The following is a 25,775-nucleotide window of genomic DNA, read 5'->3' as shown; positions in this document are numbered from 1 at the left end:
TTGTTATTTGGCAATTTTTTCCTCTACAACGGTCAAAATAACGTAGTAAATAAATTAGTGGTTTTAGAATTATAATAGTTTGATATATATGGATGTTCTGTTCGGAAATAATACATTTTAATAGGTGTTATGTTGTTGATTACTCTTATTGTACTTTATATTGCTTTCTATAGTTGATTAAGCAATTATTTCGGTTGCAAGAATATTTAATAGGTGGATAAATTTAGAATGCTTTAGCTAGTGAAGCAATACAAAATATTATAAAGAATAATATGATTAGAGTAATATTTTATTCGGGATCAGAAATATGCACAACAAAATAAAACACACTGTCTGCACTTGAGCACTGACATTTACTTGGTGAACATGCTGCGGCTCATTTTTTATTTGAGTAGAGTTGCTATAAGGCTTGGATTCCGAACTGCTTCATGTACAAGCTCAGTAACCTTCTAGTGCCAAATGTCTTTCTCTCACTTCACCCGTGTCCCTATAACGTTGCCACAAACGATCAATTGTACCTCTGGTTGAGTTTACTGCGGCTGCGACGTCCTTTATATTCCCACTCGCATCAATAAAGGCAAAAGTACCTAAGAAAAAACAAGATCAAAACATCTGCCTATAACTTATTTATAAATACAGCAAACACACGTTTGTCCCCTAGACCATTTTGATGTATTTACCTAGTATGTGTTACTTACTTGAAAACAGAATCTCATGATTTTTTATTTAAAACATCCACCACGTAGTACCACAGATGAAGTCCCTATTATATATGGAATCATTGAATAAAAAGACTAAAGCTTGATTTTCATGCATCCATTGATACGATGGACCGACGGTCAGATCGTTTGCAGTCGTCAAATCGTTTGCAGTACGGCGCTTCCGTAAAATATCGTATCAACGGGTCGTGTCTGGGTGGGGTTTGAACGCAAGTCTGAACGTGTGGAGTGTATTCCCTGCCGCAGCGCGCAGTTACGATATAATTTTTATTTATTTTTGGTTTAATCAATATTATGGATTTAAAAAATAAGACCGTTCTGGGAAGACTTTATTAATTTATATAGAGAAAATAGATGCCTATGGGATGGGAAACCACTTTTTACACCATTTTCGGTTTTTGCTTTTTTTTTTGTTCATCATCTTCATCTATCAGCAATCAGTGGTGACGCTAGAACTTTTTTGGGTGGGGGGGGAGGACAAGCAATTTTCCCAACTTCCTACTTTTTTTTAGAGTCCATAATACATGTAATAATATATCGTGATAGGAATAAAAACCCTAGTTTAAAAAAAATTGTTTTATTAATTTAAAACTTAAATTTTTCATTATCGAACATTATAACATGCATAAATAATTATTGTTATGACAACTCTAAAATTAAAATAAAATCGTACCATCCTTAATATTTTTAATTTGGGATTTAAACGTCGCGTTGTCATGACTAATTTCTATTTAATGGGGGGGAGCATCCCCCCCCCCCCCCCCCAACACCCCCCATAGCTTCACCACTGTCAGCAATACCGGTATCTATCTACAAGCACGGCAGCTTTCTTCTTTGAAATTCTTGACATAACGATAGCCCTTCTCGACGAAAAGTGAATAATCTGAACTGCGGCAGTACAATGTGTTGCATCGTGTGTACAAAAAATGGCTGTACTGCAAGCCGTACGATTTTCTTTACGATCTCTAGTTCAACGCGCAGTACGATAAATCGTTGCGTGTGTAGGCCATTATAAGGACGTTTTGACACTTTTTTTGACAAATTTAATCTAACCTTAAAAAAATATAATAGTACAAGAGCATAGTACAAAGAAAACAAGGTATGATCGATAGCGGCTTCAATTCTGTTCAGTTCGCGCATATCACCTGTGACGTCATATGCCATACAAAAAAATATCCATATTGTTCAATTGCCACTAATAAAAAAACTAAAATAGGGAAGAATTAGGACAACACCAAAAGTTATGTCAAATCATCGAGTTAGACAATTTTAAATTGGCGCGCTGAGCTTGCCGACCAATGGTACCGTTTATCACCTGTGACGTAGTGACCAACCTGCGCAATATCATACCTTGTTTTTTTGTATCATAGTACAAGAGATAGTAATGTCGGGAAAACAAAAATTTTAAGAAAGTTGGTTCTTTAATATATCTTTGGTTATGCTCTCTGACCAAAGTGCGTGCCGTCTGGCTGCCGGTAGACTACTGCGGTTCACTACTCATATCTGTACAGGATATCCCATTTTCGTGTTGTTAATGGGATTTCTAGTTTTTTTTTTCACAACTAAATACTGTTACACATATGTTTGCCCTAGCCTCCTTAGTTCCCTGAAATACAGGGCGAATTTATGATGCGCAGTAGTGAACAGATGTTGAATACAGATATGATGCGTAGTAGTGAACGTAGCGAAATCGGTATGGGAATGAAATATATATGAAATAGCCTGAAAATACAACAAATTTAAAAACTACGTAATTTTCTAACTAATCGAAGTCTTTTTTTAAGGCAACCAATAAAATTAATGTCGTATCATCGGTCGTATCATCGTATCGTCGGATATGCATCAAATTCAAGGTTAAGAAATGAATGTAATGCTATTTTTATATTCATGTCAAAAGCCATTTCTTCAGTTTCGTTTAAGGTTTTACCTGACACATTTGAGTTTGTGCGGATTTATTGGGGTTTACTTCTTATTTTATGTTATTTCTTTATTGCCGTGTTATATGTTTATTTATAATCGATTTAATATAATATGTACAAATTTGGAAAGAGTGTGTCAGGATTTGAATTAGAGTGGGATTATGGTAAATCCTTAAAAGATTGGTTGATAGATGCTTCTTAAATAGCTACTTAGTGCAACGTGCGATCATTCCCAGATAACAAAACATAAAAAATAATTAAACATTTTATTTGTAATTATAATATTATGTTATGTTATATAGCCAAACAACTTTGAATTTTATTGTGAATTAACGGCATTTATTTACTGCTTATCAAAAAATATTAGGATACGTCAATTTAATTATATTCACTTTTGCGAGTCATTTATTTATTTTTAAGAGATAACAATTTTAACAAAGTTTTATTAAAATTTTAACAATTTTAATAAACAATAACTACTATCGTTTATTTAAAAACGTAAAACAAATCCTGCAAATTATTGAGTTTTAATACGTTTTAAATAAAATTAGAACGTCACTGATAAACCCGAATATCATTCATAATAATTAATTTAATCAATAAATAATCTTCTCAGAAATCATTATCCTCTATAATGCTTTGCTTGATTTAAGAAATATCTATTATTTCTTGTAAGGGTCCTACGAGCAGGGTTCGGAAAACTAAATGTTGCTTTTAAAAACTACATAAACTACATTACATGTAGTTAATGTAATTTATGTAGAGGGTGTAGTTTATGTAACCTATGTATGTAACTTTCAAATATCAAAGGTTTGAGGTGAGGTTATAATAAGTTGAAGCTTTAAAAACACATAATGTATTTAAGAAAACAGAAGAAATATGGCTTTAAATATAATATTTACATCATATTATCTCTATTACACCTCATACAAAGGAAAATTATTCATAATATCAATACATAGTTTATTAACGTAGTTTTCATGTAGTTAATGAACGGGAAAAGACGTAGTTTTTGAAGAAAAACTACACGTAGTTAATCAGGTAAATTACGTCTTAATTAACTACCTCCGAACCCTGCCTACGAGTGCACCGAGAAGACAACCATTCGTGCCATGAAGTTTGGTACGACTGATATCGGTTATGGTTAGGTTAGGTTAGAACTAAACTCTGTAAAACCGTCTCAGATACTGGCTTTTTGTCAAAGCCCTGAGACTGTATGTTATATATATATATATATATATATATATATATATATATATATATATATATATATATATATATATATATATATATATATATATATATATATATATATATATATATATATATATATATATATATATATATATATATATATATATATATATATATATATATATATATATATATATATATATATATATATATATATATATATATATATATATATATATATATATATATATTGAGTTATAACTCAAGAACGGGGGACACACAATAAATCTGTAAGGTCACATTGATTAACCTCCCTCCTATACATTCTACATTCTACAAGTTCTCGAGTCCTACTATTGCAATTAGTTATATAAGAATCTATTTGGAGTTTACCATAAATACTCGAGGCTAACAACACGAAAACCATGAATAACAACGGTACTGAACTTTGAACTAACTCCAAGTAAAATACAATCGTAAAATATGGTACATTTTACGCTGGCGCACTTTCGTTGTTACGTCCGTCACTCCCGATAAAAATCTAGACTGGTACTCTTTGTTAATTTGTAGTACTAACCGTCATTGAGACTACGCAAAGGCAAAATGGAACATTGATATGTGCAGTGAGACAATAAAGATTAATATCAGATTACGTTAAAGAACTATAGAACTTCGAATCTCTATTTTGTAAAATAGACAACTTAAAAAATGCACTTTTATTCTATACCTTCTATTCATCTTCTATTTGATTTTTTTATAAAACATAAATTTTTATATTTTTTGATATACAGGGTGGTCCGAACTGTATACCGGAAACTTCGGCAGCATATTCTGCAGATTAAAATAAGTCAAAAAGTTCGTATAAATGTACATATGTCCTAAAATGCTTACTTTCGGAGATACAGGGTGTAGAAGTATCATTTTTATTTCGATTTTTTCCAAATAATTTATGAAGTAAAGTCAATATTTGGATGAAAATTGGAGCCTGGGAGTTTTTTGACATGATGCATTTGATTTTTATGTCAATATGACTCCTACTTGTAGAGGGCGCCACCTACATATGTTTTAACTGGTTCGAGGAGTAATAACTTTTCGTCCATACCTGTATAAAACTAGTGAGTTAAAAATCTACATTTACAACTTTTTTCCTTAAAAAAAGGTCTCTTGGTAAAAATCGCTACGAGTAATGGTTTTCGAGATATTCGGAATTGAAATTATCAATACCTGTCATCATTGACATAAATTAAACACGAGATTAAACATGTTGACTAAATAGTTATTAGACTGAAATCATAAATTTGAAATCTTTTTGAGCCAAAAGTTCAACAGAAACTGTTTAATTTAATTAATTTAACAAAATAAAAATGTATTATTTCAGTTAAGTAACTATACTCAACGTGCTTATTTTTTGTCAATAATGACATGTATTGACTATTTCCATTCTAAATATCTTGAGAACGGTTGCTCGTAGCGATTTTTACCAAGAGACATTTTTTACGTAAAAAGTCATGGAAATGTATATTTTTCAGTCAATAGTTTTATACAGGTACGGAGGAAAAGTTATTACTCTTCAAAACAATCAAAACGCATGTAGGTGGCGCCACCTACAAATAGGAGTCATTTGGACATCAAAATCAAATTTCTCGTGTCACAAAACTTACAACCAAACCAAACCCAAACATCAATTTTCGTCTAAATATTGACTTTACTCCACAAATTATTTAGAAAAAAATTGAAATAAAAATGAATCTTCTACACCCTGTGTCTCCGAAACTAAGTATTTTAGGACATACATTTATACGAACTTTTTTACTTATTTTTATCTACTGAATATGCTACCGAAGTTTCCGGAATACAGTTCGGACCACCCTGTATAATCACTTGATATTCAAAAGTACTTATAGAACTGAAACATTTGGAAAAAATCGGTAGTTCTGAGTCAGAACTTCTGACTGACACTATTGTTAAATCTGATATAGTTTGTTCAACGTTCTTTAACGGTACATCCTCAAGTCCTCAATGTTTATCAAACATGCGTTTTAGAGTGTGTCTGAGATCACGTCTTATTGTAAATTATTTTAGGCAAATCGTAAATAGTTCAAGATGCCAAAAAAATAAACCGTTAACTGTAGTTACAAAATTCAGTAATGTGAAACTGCTTTATGGCACTTTTCTGTGGGCGAATATTTGTGAATATGATTATAACTTGGGTGATGACTTGCCAATAGGTTTTTATTTCATTTACACAATGTTTATTTTTTAAATCCTACATATTGTCTACATGCAGTACAACCTCAAAGGGCGAATTCAGTATAGTAGAAAAAAAAGATGTTCAAATGAAGATATTCAAAATTCTTTTTTTCCTTCTAGTGACATAAGATTAAATGTCATTCATTATTTCTTTTCAGTGTATTTTTTTGCGGTATTTTTTCGCGGTATTTTTTCGCCTTAGTTCTTGAAATCAGGGAATTACCCGAAACGCAATGCCAACCAAAATGTAAACGCCAATGCAAATAAGTAACACACGTTCCGTTTCTCTATTAATATGGAAGTGAATCTCATGATCCATATTATATGTTAATATATAAAAATAATGAATGACTTGAAAAGACAAGATTGCCAAGCCGAACTATAAAGGAACTGGTCATGGACCTAACGTATAAATATGAAGAGAATATCTCAATATATATTTAATTATAATTAATTTATAACTAAATTTAAATTTCTTGATGGAGCAATAGATTAAACTAAAAAACGCCACAACACTGAATACCACGACTTTCATTATGAATTTAAATTTCTTGATGGAGCAATAGATTAAACTAAAAAACGCCACACCACTGAATACCACGACTTTCATTATGACTTGGGCAATGTTGTTATTCAAAAAAAAAATGTTTCAGGGATATCCTCAAAATATTACTGTCACTTTTTTCTGTTTCCGTTGTGTCTAGGAATAAATTAACTAATGTAGAACTGTTGAGTTCCTAAGCCAGGGTGCCCGGCTGACAAACGCCACCCCGACGATATGGCCAGTCCGACCCACGCATTTACGCTTGGCATTTACAGGTGTTTGCTTTTTGAGAATTGGGGTACAAATGTTGTACTCATCCATTCGGGTGGTACGGTTCTTGTACTATATACGGAGTTTAAGAATTTTGTTTGTATTTGTTCATCTTCCAGAAGTTTTAGAAATTCAATTGGTAAGCAGGCCGGTCTTGGTATTTTTCCATTCTTTGTTTTCTTCGGTCATATTTAACCTCTTCAATAAGTATTTCGGGCCTATTACCACGTCTAGGGTTGCCTTAAGGGGGACAGTACGGTTTTTTAAGTAAATTGTCCCACAGTTCCCGTTTTTTCACTATCCTGCCATAAAGAATTTTTTAACAATCTATAATATTATTAATAACAATCAACCTATAATGGAAGCAAATCAAGTTTGCAAGCACTGGGAACAATATGTAAGAGAACTGTACGCACCGCAAATCCCTAGAGTTTTCAACATCAAAAATGGATTTGAAGAGGCACCTGATATCTTAACTTAAAAGTAGAGAGAGCTATAAAAAATAGTAAAGTAGGAAAAGCCTGCGGCCCGGATGAAGTACATGTTGAGATGCTCAAATTGATAAATGAAGAAAACATCCCTATGCTAACTAGACTGATAAACCAAATCTACAAAAGCAGTGAGATCCCACAAGATTGCCTGAAGTCAATTTTTGTGCCTATCCCAAAAAATAACACCGCAAAAAGATGCGAACACTTCAGATTAATACGCCTAATGAGCCATGTTTTAAAAATACTTCTTAAAATAATTCAACACAGAACATTCAAAAAATGTGAAATTGATTTAGATGATGGCCAATTTGGCTTTCGAGAAGAAATGGGGACCAATGGGAAGCAATGTTTGGCCTGTCTGTTCTCTTACAGAAATGTAGAGACCAGCAAAAAGACGTATACATTTGTTTCATCGACTACAAAAACCTTTGATAAAGTAGAACACACAGTGCTGTTTAACATCTTGCAGGAAAGAGGTCTAGACAAAAATGTTATCCAATTCTTAAAAACACTATATTGGAATCAGACAGCATACATAAGGTTAGGGCAAGACGAAACAGACGAAATACCAGTACAACGTGGAGTTTGTCAGGGATGTGTACTGTCTCCCTTATTGTTTAATATATACTCGGGATATATATTCGATAAGGCCCTACAAGATAAAGGCATTGGCATAAAAATAAATGGCGTCCCAATTAACAACCTTAGGTATGCAGACGACAGCGACACCGCGATTATCGCTGACAACCCTGAGGCTCTTCAAGAACTTCTAGACGACATAGTTCGGGAAGGAGATCCATTGGGCCTTAAAATAAACACGGCAAAAACTAAGATAATGGTCGTTAGTAGGAGAAATATTCCACCACCCAACATACGGACAATCCGTAGACACGGCAAATAAGTTCAAGTTACATCGCGTATAGAACAGGCTAGATGAATGTTTAATAAAATGAGAAACCTATGATGTAACCGATCACTCAATATCAACATACGTCTGCGTTTTGTCCATTGTTATGTATACTCAATCCTCTTATACGGCTGTGAGACATGGACAATTAAAATGAACACCATGAGACGGTTGGAAGCTTTTGAAATGTAGATCGATAGAAGACCTGGTGGAAATACCCTGGACAGATCATGTACGCAATGAAGAGGTTCTTGGGAGGCTTAACAAGGAAAGGGAATTAAAAAAAATATATAGTAAAGCTATATATATATATATATATATATTAAAGCAAATATATATATTAAAGCAAATATAAAAAAACGAAAGACAGCATACCTGGGCCATGTCATGCGTAATAGCAGAGCAAAGCTTCTGAAGTAGAAGAAGGAAAGGTAGAAGGCCGAAGAGGACTTGGGAGACGCAAGCACTCTTGGTTGAAAAACTTACGAGACTGGACTGGACTGAACTCACACGAACTATTTCGAACTGCACAGGACAGACAGTGTTTCGCCGCGATTGTTGCCAACCTTCATTAGAAGATAGTACTCTAAAAAGAATAATATTATTACCATATGCAACTACAGAGAAGTACCAGAGAATAAAGTAAATAGGTATATATTATAAACTTTTTTTTCGTAAAAGTTTTATTTTAGGTGTTGTCGAAGTCGTAATAGTTGCTAATTAAGTAATTAGCAACATTGTCCTGACTCTTCAGTAATGAGAATATAGCAGCCCTGCCTCAGTCAACGGTTATTTCGTCTTCATTTTGGTATTCTCCATCAACGAAGAGTTATTTTATGTATTCCGTCCATCTTTCAATTATTTCTTGCTCATTAGTAATTATATTTCTGTCTCGTCTTGTGGAGGACTAAATGATCTTTTGGCAGCTGTACCAGTCATTTCTTTTTTTCTCCGATGTATATTGAAAAAATGTTAACAAGCATTATGATATACGATAAGTCCGTCAAAATCTGTTACCCAACGTTAGATATTCGATATTTAAAATTAATCAAAAATACTAATACGATATGAATAATGGCCTTAATTAATGCCCTTACTATTCTCTTTTTTTTGGAATTCAAATATTTTGGGGAATATGCCTCGTCAATACTACAACGGTATTCGAAAATATTTGGTTACAATAAACGGAACGGACATTAAAGATAATTTAAAACTCGCACTATTACAGAAGAACAACAAAACTTAACCTCCAACCTCCTTCTAAGAACCACGCAGAAGTGGTAGATTGATATTTCTCGTTTGCGTTTAGTATTTTGTTGCACGTAGATATTAATTGAAGAGAAGAAAAATCGAATGGGCATGTATTTAGATTGCATCGTTTTATCATTTTCTAATAAGAAATGCGTATGCGTCAAGGGGATATTATTAGCCTTATAGGTGACGCCAATAATATTCCTTGAAGTTATTTCAATGTAATGCTAGAAATGCGTGCATTTAGCAAGAATATTTTACTCAAAAAAATATGTGTGCGTTGGAAATAATAACTATTATCATTAGATTTTTATTAAGATATTTCCTCGAATGATAAACCAATAAAGATTTTTATGAAACTCTAAAATGTCATTCATTGAATAACCGTCGTATATTACAAAAGAATAATTAATTACAAAACGGTAAGACCGTTTGTTTATTTACCAACCAGCAATCTTTATTGAATTTACGTTACGCAATTTCCTCTTAAATTCCCTCTTAATTTAAGGCAAACTGTTTTTACTTAGGATTATTGCTTCACTTGAACTTTCAAATATTATAATAGAGAAAAAATAATTCGGTATCCATATGTGTATAATTAAAAACATTAACGAAATAAAGTACAATGTGGTCAAAAAGTTTTATGGCGAATCTTGATAATGACATCTCCATATTAGGTACAGGGTGAGTCAAATTCGACGCTTTTAAATGGAAACACCCTTTTCTATAGGAGATAGACAAAAACTAATATCGGTGTCTGAGGCTCAATTTTTGTCAAAAATATGATGGTGAAAACCGCATATCGATATCTGTTACCGTTTCGGAGTTACGGGGTGTTTTTCAAAAATATGCATTTTTAACAAATCGCTGTAACTTTTTTGCTATGGAAAATTTTGTATTTTTATGAAAACATTTCCAAAGCACCTTTTTACGTAGAATCTAATGATTTAAGTATAATTTTTTTAAAATTGATAATTTAAGAATTATCAACAGAAAATTTGATTTTTTATATGGGACACCCTGTATATTTTTAATTTATTGAAAAGAATTTAAAATTACCTTTCTAAAAATATAACACACTTGATATTTTGCTCAATTCCTCTTGGAGATATAGAGTATATAAAAATTCGCCCGCTTTAAATAAGTAGGCTTTGAACGGCACCGGCTCGGCTGTAATGCAAAAAAATTCTAGCAGTGAGCATCAATTAAAACGAAAATAATATTTGCTATGAGAGATGCAGAATTTTATAACAATTTCAAATATATTTAACCAACATCACATTAAACTATATCTAATAACAATAAAAATAAATAGCAAACCAAGACATTAAATTTTGCTACAGGTGTTCGACATATCGACCGTCTTCTGTTATGGACAGACGGGGCAATTTTTGAACATTTCTCGCGGAATTCACTAACTCAGTAGGGGTGAAAGATACCCTGTCATAACTGCTGAGTATTTCTAATTCTTGTCTAGATTATACGGAAGAATAAGGAACCTTTATTCTTCCGCAAATATATCCATAGGATTAGATCCATGGGCACTAAGTCAGACGGCCTCGACGGCCAACGGCTGGGATCTTGGATAGCTATTCAATTATTCTTGAATTTGGCTGCAAAAATTTGCTTATAACTTCAGCGTTCGGAGGCGGTGCGTCGTCTTGCTGGAAAAATATGTTTTCGAATTCCATTAAGGGCATATTATCATCAATAGGGGGTCCAAAGCCTACTAGTTAAAAGTGGCGAACTTTTAAAAATTCTGTATTTCGAAGGGGATTATAACAAAATATCAAGTGTGCTATATTTTTGGAAAGGTAATTTTAAATTCTTTTCAGTTAATTAAAAATATAGAGGGTGTCCCAAATAAAAAATCAATTTTTCTGTTGATAACTTTTCAATTATTAATTTAAAAAAAATTATACTTAAACCATTAAATTCTACGTAAAAAGATGCTTTGGAAATGTTTTCATAGAAATACAAAATTTTCCATAGCAAAAAAGTTACAGCGATTTGTTAAAATGCACATTTTTGAAAAACCTTAACTCCGAAACGGTAACAGATATTGATGTGGGGTTTTCACCATCATGTTTTTGATGAAAATTGAGCTCCAGACACCGATATTAGTTTTCGTCTATCTCCTATAGAAAAGGGTGTTTCCATTTAAAAGCGTCGAATTTGACCCACCCTGTACATTAGATTTTAGTTTATATATAACTAGCGTGTACCAGCGACTTTGTTCGCGTCGAATTAATCATTTGTAATGGTGATGATAAAGCAAAGCAAGAATTTCCATTAATATACAAACTGGATAAAATTTTCTCATATTTATGTTAGCATGAGAAAAAACAATATGGCGATATTATTATACAACTTGGTAATATTGGAGGGGTAGTTTTATCTCGTTGGAATTTGACTTTCGAAAAATCCGTTTGCCAAAAATAAGCTTTTTACGTCAAGCAGTTTAAGCAGAATCGTGATTAAGAAATTACCCAACTTTTTGGAACACCCTGTATGATTTTTTAAAAAAATTCAAAATATGTAAAAAAACCAAATAAATTATGCTTGTCCAAGCGTTTTCCCGAAAGACCAACCGTTTTTTAAATAACAAATATTGTAATATTTGAGGGGCGTTTTCACCCTCTTGGAACTGGAATTTCGAAAAATTCCTTCTTATCGAACCTCTACACCCTAGAATCAACCTGTATGCCAAAATTGAGCTTCTTACATTGAGTGGTTTGAGCAGGATCGTGATTAATCAGTATGTCAGTCACTTAAGGATTTTATATATTAGTATAGATTTACTTTCATACACTATTTGATTTATAATTAGTTTTGATTTATTCTTTTTTTATTATTATATTTTGCGTACTTTTATTTATGGATAAATTTTTAATAATAATAGCTCCCGTATATAGGTTAACGCCTACCTTGCTACTCGCAGCAAGGTACAGCTTGCCATGCTAGAGCCGTTCGGTATACAAGGAAGGTAATGTGGCACTACCATAGAGTTAAAAATGGCACTACGCTGCAACCGCCTATTATTACCTTAGGATTATGAAGTACTCATTTAAGGCTGAGTCGACCTAGGCTGAAATAGTCGGCTGATGAAATGATGAAAAAAATAGTCGGCTGATGAAATGCCGGCTGTAGGATTCGAAATTCGAACACACAACCTTTGGATTGGTAGACGAGAGCTGGTACCTCTACGCCATGCCTCTACGCCACCGGGCACCTTACATAAATATAAATTAAAATATTCGGATACATTTTTCAGAAAGCAAATAAAAGAGTCTCTCTTTTAAAATTATTTTTCTGAATTTGTTTTAGGTGTTATGAAGTTTAACACGTTTTAAATAAAATTAGAACGCAACTGATAAACCTGAATTTAAGTCCACCATATTAAACCTCAATGAGTTTTATAGACTATTGAGCTTATTCAATGAGTTTTACAAAAATGATTGACTAGGTTATAGGTATACCATTCAAAAAACTTAAGTCTAATTTTTGTCTATAAAATATATTACATTTCTTTAATTTAGCATTACTAACTAACTAAATAACTTCTTTAAGCTACGTCAAACATTAAAAATTAAAACGAAACAACCTTGTGTATACTGCAAAATAATTTTTCTTCCCACATTATATTACATTACCAGATTAATATCAACACCTTTTTAGACAAATAAGAATGCTCAAAACCAAGATAAACGTGCCGACTTTCGTAATGAGAAGAAGCTGTATGTTTATTTTTCTATAAAGTAATAAAAATTTTAGTTATAGGCCAGTTGCAAAATAAGATCCTTTCTAAAAATCTTAGTTGCATATCTCGCGAAAAATAGAACAGTTAGTATTTAGTGTCGAAATCTGGTCGATACGTGTGTTCGATTTCGACAAATATTTATAAATCAAATATCTATCTGAGAGATGTATTTGACTGTAGAATTATATACAGGGTGGCGCACCTCATTAGACTCGGTTAATTATACAAATTCCACACATATTCACGTCCACCATATTTTCTCTCTTCTCTAATGATGACTTTATACTCATTGTCACAACCTGACCGACAATGGTTTCAATTACTATACGCCAATAATAAGCAAATTTTACAATTTTTTTATAGTATATAGTTTTGACTACAACGTTTCAATTTAGTTTTGCAATGATTGTTGTAAGAGCTTGTTTACAAATAATATATAAGACTCAATGACTCTAACACACAAAACCTGAATTTTTGTTTAAACCACGTAACAACAGATACATTTATATCAGTTGATATCATTTACCCTGCTACAATTTTGTAACAGAATTTTCTGCTCGATTTTTTCCGTGTAGTAGTATTCTTTTGTTCTGATTGCAATCGTAGGAAGTAATGTGATTTTAGTGAAAGTAATTTTTTAATTCACATCAGTTTATTCGCTTGTTTAATGAATGAAAGAACACGATCAGTTCTTTATTTTTTTGTTTACACCCACTGTTGAGATTAATTATATTTTATAGGGATTAATTATATACATTCGAACTCCCCTCCTAAACATTCTATATTGATTTACTGCTATAGTTTACCGATTGTTCTGTTTAAAATTTATTTCAATATTAATAATGCAATAAATATTTTGGAAGCTTTTCTGAGAAATTCCTGAAAAAAATAATAAAAAAATGATTTAACATTGACAGAATAATTTTTAAGGTTAGAACACCGAACTGAAAAATTTTCAGTTCATTTAATGGAAGTTTAATGAAAGAAAAAATTGTGCTCTAGCAGGAGAAAGGGGAAACGAAAAGATAATCACTTCAGTTGGAAAGGTGAGCTACTGATTGTAAACGAAAGAATACAACCGTTGATTGAAGGTTCTTTCAATCAACGATACAACGTAAAGTTAATAATTATCAGTTTAAGTGAAAATTTTCAATTCGTTCAGAACGAAAGAATACTACTATTAAACTAATAAAAGAGTACTACTATTATTTCAAAGTTTACCAATAAAAAAATAACGTAAAGTTTTCGGTAACTAGTAGCGTTTCTAATTTTCGTGATCGGGATTCCATTTTGAAATCCCGGGATAAGAACCTATAATCCCGAATCTCGGGATCCTAGAATTGACTCTCGGAATGAGAAATGCAATCTAAAGAAATACTTAATAAAAATCCAACATATATCAAAAAGAAAACGAGAAAAGAGCTTTATTAAAATAGAAAAAACAAAGTAACATTAAATAAGTAAAAAAAATAAGTAAAAAAAATACAATTATTTATTGTTGAAAAAAAAAATACAGCAAACACGGAAATATAACTTTTAGATATTGACGTTCTACTTAGTATAAATAAAATATGATCTTGGAAAGAATAAAGTGAAAATTAGAAAGTCATATAAAAAGTCAGTAAACATTTCAAATTGAGCTTTTAATTTTTTCGAGATTGTCGGGATCCCGGGATTTCGGGAATAAACATACACCGGGATCCGGGTCTGGAAGCCCTAGTCTTTTAAAGCACTTAAAATAGTTCTAATAATAATAAAATACAAAAATACACACGTGTTTTATGGATCTTAATTTCACCTTATATTTTAATAAACCTACTATTATTTAGATCAAATATTTTTTCTCAGTATATTAATTAGAATAAAAAGAATAATGACAACCTTATAATAAATTAAACTATTAATAACAATAACAAGAATAACCTATAATTGGCTAGATCAACGTTATTTTATAGACAAAAGCAATTTATCAATTCCATTAATCAATCAGTTTTTAAAAAATAAAAATCTTGCATTAGTGTAACATGCAACATTGAAAGGTCGATATAATCAATAAATTGGTATGAAATATCTTTAGATATTTTTTTATATTTTAAAATTTACAAATCATTTGGTTTGTAATTAATCTTGTTAATATTCTTTTATTTTATGCGAATAGTTTTAACATTTACAGAGAATATCTACGTATGGGTAATCATGCGTTTTGTAATTCCGCAATTGCCGATATTTTGGATAATTTTGCAAGTCATTCGTAAAGTAATATTTTATTACTATACAGGATAATCTATTTTACGTAGCAGGATTTTAATAGTAGATAGAACAACGTACTTTATTTAAGTAGAACGTTTTATATCAACATAACATTTCATAAGAAAAATAGGTACTAGTTTAGTTAGGGTTCCCAACTTTCAAAATAAAAAATAGAGGCCGAGAGAATAGCATTTTTGAAACCTCGCTCAAATGTGTAGAATTTACCAAAAAGTTATGTCAACGGTATGCGATTGGTCTTTCTTACTTTCTTAAAAATATTTATACCAGCGGCGTGCGGTGACAATTATAGGCGGGGAAGCAAATCGGTAAAAAACCCTATTTCGAGGCATTACTTTTACATTTTCTTAAAAAACTTACCATGAAACTGTCTAGAGATTTTTTTTACCGACTCCTTCACTCTGGTCTCTAAATTGATAGGAACCGTTGGTCTAATAATGTCACTTTTTTCTTGGAAGTTCCAACTAGAAAATCCCTTTTTTAATAACACACATACAATACAAACACAGTCTAAATTATTGTCCACACTAGCAGAAGCAGAAGACCCTCCATTACAAATGAACCCTCTTCTTGACCCTCCATTACAAATGAAACAGTAGACACTTAAAGTTAAATCCGAAAAAATACAATATTACCTATAAAATCGCAAGCGAACCCGTCCCGATAAATTAAAAGTCGAGGAAGGCGGCCGAAAGATCGCTGCCGTGGCTAGCAACTGTGCGCGATTTTCCGGCTTAAATTTGTCGTTTGCGGTCGAGGTCAATAACACATGAAGGAGAGATAGGCGACCGGCGGCGATTTCCAGACGCGCATCCATGCAGTAAAAGGCTAACTAAATTTACGACGTTTATGTAAGGTTTCAAATAAATAATTTTAACAAATTAAATTAATCTTTTGTTATAAAATAACAGTATTATTAACGTTTAACTATTTATTTTTTTCTATCTTTAAAAAGTTTAGGAAAGCGGTGCTTCCCCCGCTTCCATGGACCGCACGCCGCTGGTTTATACTCATGAAATAAGCAGTTCTAAACGGGATCTTAGGGTATTGGAATATGCCAAAACCACATGTAAAAATATTACAAAAACAAATCAGTAATAAATTTAAAAATTATATTATAAGGTGTTTTAAAAATATACTTTAGAAAAAAATCTAGAAATATACAAATTGAATTTATTTAGTTTAAATTTCAGATATTTTCCGCTCAAGGAGAAAAGTCATTGCCTTAATGCATTTTAACGATAAATATGGTAGAAAACGAAACTTATCCATCCTTGACCTCTGATCTTAAGTAAAAGTACTTGGAAATCACACGACACGAAGAGGAATACCTATAGCGACCAATAAAGACATAAAATATAAAGTTTTGCGACAAATTAACTATACAGTAAAACAATGGAGCTAAAGTAAGAAATAAAATATTTTTGCGAGTGATCATTACATCTACAGTCTCTTCAACGAGGTAATTTCGGCAGATGACATTCAAAAACTGAATTAGATAGCACTTTTCTTTCTGATTATACAGGGTGGTCCGAACTGTATTCCGGAAACTTCGGCGGCATATTCTGCAGATAAAAATAAGTAAAAATGTTCGTATAAATGCATATCCTAAAATGCTTAGTTTCGAAGATACAGGGTGTAGAAATTTCATTTCTATTTCGATTTTTACCAAATAATTTCTGAAGTAACGTCAATATTTGGATGGGAGTTTTTTGATATGAGAAATTATATTTTGATATCAATATGATTCCTACTTGTAGAGGGCGATACCTACATATTTTTTGACTGGTTTGAAGAGTAATAATTTTTCGCCCGTACCTGTATAAAACTACTAAGTAAAAAAATATACATTTACTACTTTTTTTGTGTAAAAAAGATCTCTTGGTAAAATCTCTACCTGTAATGGTTCCCGAGATATTTGTAATCGAAATTATCAATACCGGTCATCATTGACATAAATTAAACATGTTGACTAAATATAGTTATTAGACTGCAATCATAAATTTGAAATTATTTTATGTCAAAAGTTCAACAGAAACTGTTTTATCATCATTTTTTCATAATTTTTTATGACTCGTTTAAAAATATAAGTGCCCAAATTTATAATAATTGCAGACAAATAACTATCTACTCAACATAATATTTTTTTTTGTTAATAATGACATGTAATGACTACTTCCATTCCGAATATGTTGAGAACGGTTGCTTTTTAACGGTTGCTCGTAGCAATTTTTACCAAAAGACATTTTTACGTAAAAAAACGAAAAAGTATATTTTTTCCACTCAGTAGTTTTATACAGGTACGGACGAAAAGTTATTACACTTCAAAACAGTTAAAGCACATGTAGGTGGCGTCCCCTAGGAGTCATATTGACATCAAAATCAAATTTCTCTAATAAAGTTATATAGTAATTTTTTAATGAATGTTTTGTCTCCGAAAATACAATAGTTATAGCCAAGGTTACTATATTCAACTTGAGTTATAGCCTGTTAAAAGTGGCACAAAATTAAATGTTGTAGGTACAGAGTTTTCGGACATATGCCCATTAAGTGTAGTAAAATAAATAAATGTAGTAGTTGTAAGATGGTAGAAAGTTTTATCTAAACCGCCAGAAATCCCAAAAAATAAACAAAATACGATCAGAAAATTAAGAAGAATGTATATTTTTTATGGCCTTAAATATCTTTTAAACTCTTGTTCAAATACTGAAAAATTGAATTGAATTTTATTGAAATACATTTTTAAATAACATTGGTTAAACCAAAATAATTCAAAAACAGTTCACGCAAATATAAGCAAACAATAGGTATACTATAAATAAATCCCCAAATTTGGGAATAAAAGGCACGAATACTCACTTTATTTTCTCATTTGAGGATCATTATTTAATATGAACTCACATTGGGTCAATGGTTAATTCTATATTCTATGCGAGATTATATGTTTAAAATCGGAAAATAGGTATTTCAAAGGAACTTAAAATATAGAGTGTTTCATTAAAAAACGAAGTGAAATTTTTTTCTTAACTTTCTGATCCTCTTTTGTTTATTTTGGCACATTAAAATAAACTCCCACATTTTAACTTTTTTACTACCCCCAATAAGTAAATCTGTAGGTATTTCACTAAATATTCTTTAAAATCCTGTATAATGTAGATAGTTATTTATATAATACCACAGATAACATAGAATGTAACACTCATTACACTAATTTTTCTACTCATAATCTAAGGTTCTCTAATAAGGTTCTTTCATAATTATGCCATTAATAATATTTATTTGATGGCCTGTGGGCCATTAGTATTTTTAATTCTCTAATTATTATTAAATCTTTTAATGTTTATTATTTAGTTATTCCATTTAGGCTGGATGATAGAGCAAAACAGTTTTAGTTAAAAAAGCATTTTACTCGGCTTTGACAAAAGCCAGTATCTCAGACGGCTCCACAGAGCTCTTCATCTCCGACATCAGCCGTACCAAAGTTTATGGCACGAATAGTAGGCGTCTAGGCGCACTCAGTGATGAGGTGTTCTGGTGTATCCCCATTTTCCCCACAGAATCTGCATTCGCCGTTGTTTCTCAGCTACAATCTACTGAGGTGTTGAGACAGTGTCCTGTTAGAAACCCGTGACAATCCGAAAATTGTTCTTACTTAAATGGAAAATATTTTATTTTACTCGGTCGTAAGTTCTGAGAACGTTTTTCCAGTGTCTTAGACCGTTGGAGGATTCCCGTTCCAGGTTACGGATGGAGTCTTCCAGGTTCTTGAGTTCCGCTTTAAGTTGGTTTCCACTTGAAAAGCAGAACGATTCTGGTCCAGTTAGTGGAGTGTTCGCTCCTTTTCTAGTTAGATGGTTTGCTTTTTGCCTATCCCTTGGTAGAGCGGGCACCTAGAGTAGGAGGGCTTTATTTTATTTGCCTAATTTGTTCAGCTAGGCCTAATTTGTTCAGTTTCTCTAGGCATTCTTTGGCCAACTTCGAATTGATGGTTTCTGAGTTGATCACTTTTAGTGCTGCTTGACTATCGGATGAGATGGCTTTCTTGTTTTCGATAGTTCTTTTATCTAAGCTAAATTGTACACATCTTTCGATAGCGTACATTTCTGCCTGAAGGATGCTGGGGTAGGGAGCCATTGGTTCGGAGTATTTAATTTTTGGCCCAAATACTCCTATCCCTTTTCCTGGTTTTGGAAGCATCAGTATACCACGTTATGGTATGGTTTTTTACCTGCTGAGCAAACGTTTCTCTCTTCCAATCCAGTTTATTGCGCAGTACTACAGTGGTTACAGGGGTTTTTCAAAGTTGTACATAGGTACCTGTGTCTCATTGTTGTGACAACCAGTGGTAGAAACGCGCTAAAAAAGTTTTAATTATTAACAAATTAAATGTGTAATAAATTCGAAATATTTTCAACATTCACCCATACCTAATTATTTTAGCCAAATAAAAATGTTTCAATAATGACAGACTGTGTGAAGAAAAAATACGGTTTATAGGAAACGTCTCTAGATAAATAAAATGGCTATTATTTCACCGATACGATGTCGTGAGAAAGAAAGTGAAGATTTATCGTTTAGCGCCTTCTTCCTTTCTATATCTGAATAAATAACGCTACCCTAACGTAATATGTCTTTTGTTAGTTTAAAAGTTTCGTTTCTAAATCGCTTTGACACCTATGTGATAATAAAGAAAGAGATCGATAATATGGACGCTGTAGGATGTAAATTTTTAATAAACACATTATTCCATAAGATCGAAAAAAAACAGCGTTAAAGGCGGTTGGGGAGTGAAAATCGATAATAATTTTAAGTATGTGCGACCACATTGTCTGTGTCGTGTGCGGTCATATATTTTGCAGATAAAAATAAATAAAAACGTTCGTATATATTTATGTCTTAAATGATTGGTTTCAGAGATACAGTGTAGAGGATTCATTTTTATTTCGTTTTTTTTTCAACAAATTTTTGAACTAACGTCGATATTTGAATGAAAATTGATGTCTGGGTGTTTCCCGATATAAGAAATTAGATTTTGATGTTAGTTTTGTAGGGGGTGTGATCTACAAGTATTTAGTGTTTTGAAAAATAATAACTTTTCGTTTATACCTAAAAATGGTAAAACTCGCTATGGACAACCGTTGTCGAGATATTTGGAATGGAAATAATCAATACATTTTATCTTTTTAAATTAATCATAATTCTGTTAAACAAATTTATGATAAAACAGTTTCTGTTGAATCTTCAGCATTTAACAACAAAAACCTTGGCACTAAATTTATTGTTTCAGTCTATAATAACTATCTAGTCAACACGTTTATTTTTTTCAATGATGATATTTATTGATTATTCCTTTCAAAATATCTTGAGAATGGTTGCTCGTACCGACACGAAAGCATAATAAATAGAAGAAATCAGAACTACCCCAAAACTTTTCTCCGAGAGGCTTTTTTGAGTACAATTTGACTAGACTATTTAGGGTACCCTTTTTTAATATTTATTATATAAAAAATTAAGGGTGAGGAGTAAATAAATAAAAATTTCCTTATTTTTCTAAATTGTTATCTACGAAAAATGAGATATAAAGAAAAAATGTCAAAAATGCAAGACCGCGAGAGTCTTGCATGATGGTCTCTGTGTTGGTCTTGCAGACAAAGTACAGTCCTGATCTTGGTCTTGCTTTTTGTGCTAGACCAAGACCAGTCTCGCTTATCACTATACGCTCGATCATCTGTTTCGAGTCGGTCCATCAAAGGCGTTCGCAACCGAATAGGTTTGATCTTGTTCGTTCGGTTCTATAATTCTGTATCGGTATCATATACTCTTTACTACTCAGGGGAGATTTCGACAGATGTTTTATTTGTACATACTTAAGTTATATTGATAAATAAATGCAGGAAGTCTCGGGAAGTTTTAAAGTAAAAAATAGTTCTTTTTGTAGATTTTTTATGCTTAACAAACACCCCTGTTTGTTTTGTATTAACATACGCCATTATTATGATATTTTAGTATTTAATAGGTGGTTTCCCAACTATTATTTCTAGTGGATCTGATCCGAATAAAAAATCTAAAATTAAAGTCTGCTAAATTTGAGTCAACCGGTACAAAGAGGAAAATAAATATCTCTGTCAGACGGAAAGTGAAATTGTTGAATTTTCCCGAATTTCACCTAAATCGTGAGTTTATTTTCATGCTTATGCCCTGGTGACTATTGTGATTTATTATTATCTTATAGCATAGTATAAGGTAACTAGTAGATTTACTCCTTGTCAAATCCTTTGTTCTTTTTCTGCCACTTTATATGACCTTGTTCTCGCCTCCCGTGACCACTGACGTAGCTGTATAGTTGTGGTCTATTAACTAGGCAAAGTATAGTCGTGGCACTCGCCGTAGTTTCACAGATATGTATTTAGAAAAATATGAGTTCCCAATAAAATAAAATAAAATAAATTGATCATCGAGTAAAAACTTGCTTGAAAACAGAATGTTTTCACATTTCGTGTAGGTAACAATTCTTCTGTATCTGAAAATCTTCTGATGGGAAGAAATGCGGAAAATATATATAATGACATATTTTTATATTATTATCTATTTCAGAGATTTTCTACAATTTTTTTTTGATTTAAAACAAGTTTAAAATTTTCTGTAGATAACTGGATTCTATTTAAAGCACACTGCGGTGTTGCCATTCTATTTCTTATTTACTAAAAAACTTTGGTTAAAAACATTATATATGAAAAGTGGCAAAAATATAACTTTATTTATACTTAGCTATATTTTCTTAAACATGACAAGGACACCAAATAAATTCGTGTAGAAAAATTTACTTTATCGTATACAGGGTATTTTTTATGGCGTCACCAAAATCGTAACATTTAAAATGTTGTATCTCATTTTTTTTAAATGCAACACCTAGTATATTATTTTTCTTGCAGATGTAGAATTAAAAAGTGAACATTTTTTGTACTTAAAGTGTTCTTAAATTTTTAGGCGTTTTGCAAATATTTTCTGTATTTCATTACGTATGGGATTTTCAACGATAACATATCAGACATATTATCTACAGTATGTAATATAGAAGATCATATTAGGTGGCTTTGATAAAAATTTACTGTTGAAAGAGCTATATATAATATAATACTGCGAATATCTGCGAAACCGTTAAAAATTTAGAGAAACACTTTAAATAAAAAAATGTTCACTTTTTAATTCTGCATCTGACCGAAAAATAATATACAGAATGTTGCATTTAAAAAAATTAAGATCTACCATTTTAAATATTCCGATTTTGGTGACGCCATCGCCATAAAAAATACCCTATATAGAATAATGTATATAGAATGATGTAAAATAATTAAAAAAAAAATAAAATTAACTTTACCATAACTTTTTTTGTGACACCCTGTATATAACATAATATTTTAGGATACGACCCTTTATAAACCTTGAAACATGAATAAAACTTTTTTCACATCTTCGACAAGAACGACGATATTGGACTTCCTCGCAATAATGGGCCACCCTGTATATTTACGGTGGTTTAGCTAGGTGTGGCACTTTTCTTCCCTCAAATATAAACTCAATATTTTGTCTATAATATTTTGAATATTGTTATATTACGACCACTTATAATAAAAAATAAATAAAATAAAAAAAAAACATAAAAAATACAGTCCACTAAATTTATAATAGATTATGCTATTATAAAATTCTTCCATTTACAAAATATTGTACAAAATACTCTAAAATTGTTTAAAAAACCAATCGATATAAATTATCTCGTAAATTATTATTGGAATGAAAATTTTATGGCAAATCCCCTGACCAAAGAATATTTTCATGTGCATATTTGAGACAACCTGTATATCTAAAGAACTATTTCTAAGATTTGCCCACATGTTAAAAAAAATAATAACATTTAATTAATTACATAATATCTCAGCTTCTAAAATAAACAAACACAAAAAATGTTTATTGATAATTACTATCAGCTTGCCGATTTACATCCGATGGAAATCTAAAAAAACTCAAAGAACAATTTTTTGAATTATTACTACAATTAATAGCAGCACACAGTAAAGCACTCATTTTTTGTCAATCCGTCTCTGTGCTGGGACGCAACGCTCAAACCTCGCAGCTCGACGGACGGAATTCAACTGAAACGTTTTGCAAGCTGCCGATATTCGACAGCTTGCAAAAACTGGCAGAAAATATTTGCGAGAGTACAACTACTCTTTTCCTTAAACTATGCTTATAGATTGTGTTCCGCTCTCTCTTGGTGTTGTCATCCCTATGTACCTATATTCACACATAACTTATGATTAGGGATCTTTCTATCATTAAAAATACAAAATTGCAATAGTAGATTTTACGAACCATTGCAGCATTTTCAGTAATCGGACAAATATCTTGTTTTGATGCATTTTTTCAATTTAGGAGTGATGGATATCCATACATAATTATAGCAACTTATAGAACCAAATAAGAAGTTTATTGCTTATGGAAAATAATCAATAAAATATTTAGTTAACACTTCTGAAGTATTAATTCTGAAGTTTTTTTTCAAATGGACAAAACTGTTTTAGATTAATAATAATTAAACTTGTTCATAAGTTAATTCCTACTGAAAAATAAATTTTTCATTCCAGTGCATATTATTATAGTGCGAATTCATATAAATATAATAATTGTAATAAGATTACATATCTTTATTATACTTTAAAGTATTGAGATTTTTAAATAATTAAATATCCAACTACTTTTACTAAAACATTCTCCGAGCTCTCCACATTTGATTAATGCAATAAGCAATATACAGATTACCATCATTTGATTACTTTTGGTTGCAAATTTTAGTATTTTTTACCTATAAGAAAAGAATTTCAATACTAAATAAAATACTAACAAATATTAATAATAATAAATAAAAAATAAAATTTATATAATAAAATAATAATAGGCACTATGTGGAAAATATTTCTTCTGAATTGGATGCAGATTGTGTAGACAAAAGTAAATCAGTAAAATACCCAACTGAAATTCAACTTACCGGCGAAACTGAGGGGTTTATATGCGCTATTCAGGATCAGGTGATATATACAAGATCACACAGGAAGTTTACTCTAAAAGAAAACATAACGGACAATAATCCATCCAACACAGTTCTGGTGGTCCTACGTTAGCACCAACAAGATATACAAAAAGGCATAATAACAGCAAAAATAATTCATTTAGAACTGTCACTAATCCTTGGTTTACAATCTGTGCAGATGAAGTATTTTAATTATACCCCTGAACCTGTAATGGAAAACATCAGCCATAAACTATATTAGGATACACTGATACACTTATTTTAACAGATAAAACAGTATTACATAATAAACCTGATACACTCTGAAAAAATAAGGACAAGAAAGAATGCTTTATAATTATTGATGTAGCCGAACCATTAGATCAGAATCTTCAAAAAACCGCAACAGAAAAAATACAGAAGTATGAAGATCTTGCATATGAATTATAGAGAATATACCAGCTCAACAGTGGCGGATACAGGGTGCACATGTGGCCCGCCCCCTAACCTAACCTAACCTAAAGCTGTAAATTGGGTTAAATATTATCCTTTTGGGTTAAAAATGACGCCTTAAAAAGCATCTTCTACAATACTTTTTATTTGCCCCCCCCCTAAAATAAATTCCTGTATCCGCCCCTGTAGCTCAATAAAGCCAAAGTTTTACCTTTTGCAATCTCTGCCAATGGACTTATTCACAGAGATTTATAAGGAATACGGAGTTATTGAAATTAAACCCAAAGCTTACCAACGAGTGCTTAAAAGCAGCTATACATATTGGGAACAGTGAGAATTGTCCGAAAAGTGCTTAATATTTAAAGACCCTGAACTAGAGCAGTTCTAGTTAAGAAACAACCGAATTAATCGTGAATAAAAAAATGACAACAAATAACAAAAAAATATGTAACATCTTGAAACACTACCAAATAAATAGTCAAATAAAATCATAGACTATGCCCAACTGAATATCGTGCTGTATCAGGGCATACCTGTGAACCTGTGGATCTTTGAGTAATATAACCAAGATTCCAGTACTCCAGAAACACACTATATAATATGACTCGGTGACTGCTGTTGCTGTTAATACTCCATTGAATTCATTGATCAAATGAGCATTATCTTTAGACGGTGTATACAC

The 25,775-nt window shown here is 31.5% G+C and overlaps 1 protein-coding gene across 3 annotated transcripts in view; it reads left to right on the top strand.

Annotated features, from left to right (window-relative positions):
• Window positions 1-25,775, top strand: part of LOC115876512 (mucin-6-like) — a 104,208-nt gene that overhangs the window by 24,418 nt on the left and 54,015 nt on the right. Inside the window, exon 1 of one of the 3 annotated variants that reach the window (XM_030892316.1) lies at window positions 8,744-8,944. The exons of the other annotated variants lie outside the window; for them this stretch is intronic. The gene's annotated coding sequence lies outside the window, so the exon portion shown is untranslated. Of the gene's footprint in view, window positions 1-8,743; window positions 8,945-25,775 lie in introns of those variants that run through there. 3 annotated transcript variants of the gene reach the window in all.

This window comes from Sitophilus oryzae, unplaced genomic scaffold, assembly GCF_002938485.1.
Source record: "Sitophilus oryzae breed Bouriz unplaced genomic scaffold, Soryzae_2.0 scaffold_1436_pilon_pilon, whole genome shotgun sequence".
Lineage (NCBI taxonomy): Eukaryota > Metazoa > Arthropoda > Insecta > Coleoptera > Curculionidae > Sitophilus > Sitophilus oryzae.
The sequence above is the reverse complement of the archived record's forward strand: the minus strand, read 5'-3'. Positions and strand labels throughout refer to the sequence as shown.